We start from the raw sequence: 4,220 nt of genomic DNA on the forward strand, positions 1-4,220 counted from the left end.
ATCCACAGATCCTGATTTCACTAGCACTCTGCTGAGTAATTGGTTTCTGATGGATCCTTGGGTGACGATAAAAATAGGTTTTACCACCTATAATAAATTCTTAAACAGTCTGGATTTCTCATCCCCCAGATCTGTATAATCAAGATGTCTTTAAGGCTGTTTAAAAGAACCCACACAGGGTAATAGTCATCAATGGTTTTAGCTCACTTACCAGTTTATTAAGGTGATCTTTATTTCTGTCCAGTGGCGGATGAATGATTTTGCCACCCCTAGGCCCTGAAATAATTGCCGCCCCCGGCTCCATGTGAACTTGTTTTAGTTTTTTTACAAATTTGTTTGAACTAAAATGAATCTAAATAGCATTAAAATAATTGAATATTTACAAGTTTTATTATAAATAAAATTACAAGTACAGCAGACCCTTGCTTGAACACGTGTCTGTATAGTGTGATTTCATTTACAGTGCGGGACTGCATGTGGATCCAAAACTCCACATTCTAGCGGGGTCTGGTGTATATCAAATATTTTTTATTTTATGTAGATACAGTAAAAGAAATGAAACGTGAGCAGTAAGTACTTACATTTGTTTATACTTACACCTCTGAGTGGCAAAATTATTAAATTAATTCTGTATAATGCAGAGAAGTTGTTAGATCCTTTTCAATTGTCAGGAGAGAAAGGGAGTTGAATTTTTTTTCACTGAGATTAGCCCTCAAATAATTTTTCACTCTTTTTAATGCCAAAAATGATCTTTCCACTGAACAGTTTGTAGCAGGTGTGCAAATGAACATTCGGAGGCAGTATCAATATTTGGATATATTGAATGAATGTTTCGATTTCAAAGAAGGCAGCAATACCTTAAAATTGACTTCTTTTCATTTTCAGGAATTTTGACATCTTCCAAATATGATCGAAAATGTAAACACTCATTCACGAATGATTCTTCTAAATCTCCTTGGTAACATAGCTGTAATTTTTTAGCATAAACTGTTATATCTGTTGAAGTATTGGTAATGTTAGAGAGAGAGAAACTGAATTATGCCATAAATTTCTTGATACGCATTACTTCTGCATTTTAATTCGGAGCATACAAGGTCTAGTATTGTTTAAAAGGTATCTACTTTAAATTTATCTCTACCACACATTTCCACTTCACCTTTGTGTGTCTCATCAGATTGAAGTTTACGCTATCTTATTCATCTTGTGTCAAATTCATAGTTTTCAATTTCAGATTTTTCTTTGGCTTTCTCTTCGTACATATCAAACAAGTCCCGTATAGAGTTAACGTATCCTATTAGTGAATTGTAGAGTTCTACAACTGTCTGTATATCAGTATTAACATTCTGCAGTTTTTGGCTAGTTATGTGAAATCGATCCAAGAGTGAACTCCAAAATGCAGCCATAAAAGCTGCCTCAAGTCCATCGAGTTTTTGCTGCAGGCCTGCAGCTTCATTACATGCAACAGGTTTCTCAGTAGCATCTTCCTTTATTGTATTTAAGGCTTTAATTATAGCATTCCAGTTTTCACTCGAATTATGACAAGCTTTCACTCGAGATGGCTATCAAGTCTCAGAAAGTATTTTTATTACTTTACTGCCTGGTTTCAAATTAGATAGTAAAATCTCCCACCAGTGAGTAGAGGCAGTAAAAATGAATAAAGATGTTGAAGCATGTTCATTTTTCTCAGCTGTCCTTGACAACTTTCTGCTGCACATACTCCAACCAGATTTAAAGAATGCACAGAGCAAGACACGTATACAGCATAAGGATTTATATTCTTACTCTTGCTTGCAACCCGCTATATATACCAGACGTGTTAGTGGCATTGTCATACGACTGGCCACAGCAGTTTGCGATATCTGATCCATAACGATTAAAAGTTGAAAGTACAGCATAAGCTAACTTCTTATTTGTGGCCAGTATCGGTAAAAAACAAAGAAAACCTCTCTAGTGGTATGCCATATTGTTTACATATCTCAGTACAAAAGCCAATTGATTAACATGAAATATTTCAGGAGCTGAGTCAACGCTTATCGAGAAATATTTGGCTTCTTTTATGTCTTTCATAATATTTGAGATCACATTTGAAGCCATCAATTTTATAAATTCATTATATATATAGGATGAAAGATAAGATACGTTACCTTGATCTTCATTTCTGTAATGTGCAATGTGATTTGCTAAAAATGGATCAAATTCTACGACAAGCACAAGGACCATCATGTAATTGCTGTTACAAGATGACCCACATTTTTCCACCTTACCTCTAAATGCTTGAAATTTTCTTTACCATTGCTACAATCCTCTTCAACACATTCCTCCAATAAATAATTTCTTCTTCCATTTGAAATTTTAAATTCGTTTCAATTCTTCTGGATATCTCACCTCACCTCTCTTCACCATTGTCAGTACAATGATATGTTTTTCCAGTCATGGTATCCACTCATTACCAGACTAGAGATCCCTCCAAATAATCGACATAGGGCACAAAACATGGCTCCTTTGCTCTCTGAATATACAAGATACTGCCGTGGCTTTACTTCACCATTTAAAAGATGTCGTTCAAACACATTTTTTGTTAGAACACACATTTTATCAGTATATTCTCTTTTTGAGTTAGTAAAATCACTATCAATATTTTGTTTAATACCATGTGTTGATAAATACTCAGTTGTAGCATCATTCAATATCCATTGGGCCGGGTCGTCACTTACGATATTTCAGTGTCAGATTGAATTTCTGATTGACTTGATTTGTAAATCTCTGCAGTATTATCAAAGATATCCAGATCAACTTGATTCTCAGTAGTCTCTGACATGCTAGTATTTGGATTTCTTCACTAGTTTCAACATGTACTTTAATCACATCAATATTTTCAATATCAACACCAATATTTTCAATTTTTACTTCACTATTACTCTCAACTATTTTTTTTCGTCTCACTGTCAGCACTAACTGATACAACAAAAGAATCTATTTTGTGCATTTTTGCTATTATTTCATTTTCCCCCTCTTTCTTTTGTACAGCTTCTTTTTTTTTTCAAACTGAGAACTGCTTAATTTCTTCCTTCCGGTCATATTAACAACATTTAGGATTCTCGCAAGTATGTTTACTAAATGGTGTTGCGCCATCATTGGTGGTTTCAATACACGCTATTATTGGTAGAATCGCAGCGTCACTGATGCCACAATTACAAAAATGCTGCCATTATAAATTTGCCACCCTGCAAATTTGCTGCTCTGAGCCTAGGCCTTGTCGGCCTAGGCGATAATACACCGCTCTTTCTGTCCTATTCAAAAATTCATTAAATAGTGTATACTGATCGTCCTTTTTCACTGTAGTTTTTGAGAGCTCTGATTTATTTTTATTTGACTTGTATAGTAACTTCCTTCTCTTCATGTGCCAATATATATCTATGCCTGTATCTGTAATTTTCACTCCATGCATCTGAAGAAGTGGGGTTTTTATCCACAAAAACTTATGCTCAAATAAAGCTGTTAGTCTTTAAGGTGCCACTGGACTCTTCGTTAATTTATTTGTAGAACATTCCTGGTTGGTAGGAAACATTATCAGCCCCATTTCAAGGATGTACAACTGAGGTACAGAGAGAAGGGTCAGGTTTTTAAAGGTATTTATGGGGAAAAAGAAAATCATAGTAAATTACTAATATTTCTGGGAACCTTTGGCAACTGTCAAACTCATTTGCTTAGTTATTATTTATTGTGTATCAAGAATGTGTTGAACTTTGTACAAGACACAAAAAATAAGGAATTCAACTGTAGTTAAAACAGTCAACTACAGAGGCAATATAACCAAGTAAACAGGGCACTAAAATGAGACTCAGAATATGAACTTTAGCACATAAATTTAACCCCTCTGTGCCTCAGTTGCTCTGCCTGTAAAATGGGGAGAACGATACTGAATTCCTTGGTAAAAGTGCTTTGAGATCTACAGATAAAAAAAACCACTACAAGCTGCCATTAATATTGGAGAAATTCAGCACCTCCCAGCATAGCTTACAGTTTTGGCTCTCTGCAAACAAATACCTAAAACAACCTCCACTAAGCTAATGGGGAAAAAAACTCCCTTTTTTTTAAATACTCCCATTATTTAAAAAAATAAAAGACAGAAGTTGGTGCAAGTTCCCAGTTCTTATCCTGATTTTCAAAATAAAAGCTAAGAGCTGACTCCCATCCTTTGATCTCTATGGCCTCATGAC

At 34.8% G+C, this 4,220-nt stretch overlaps 1 pseudogene; it reads right to left on the reverse strand.

Moving 5' to 3' along the window:
* Positions 1 to 577: 577 nt before the first annotated feature.
* On the reverse strand, positions 578 to 2,711 carry LOC115636597 (annotated as a pseudogene).
* Positions 2,712 to 4,220: the final 1,509 nt, after the last annotated feature.

Source organism: Gopherus evgoodei, chromosome 17 (genome assembly GCF_007399415.2).
Source record: "Gopherus evgoodei ecotype Sinaloan lineage chromosome 17, rGopEvg1_v1.p, whole genome shotgun sequence".
NCBI classification, from domain to species: domain Eukaryota; kingdom Metazoa; phylum Chordata; order Testudines; family Testudinidae; genus Gopherus; species Gopherus evgoodei.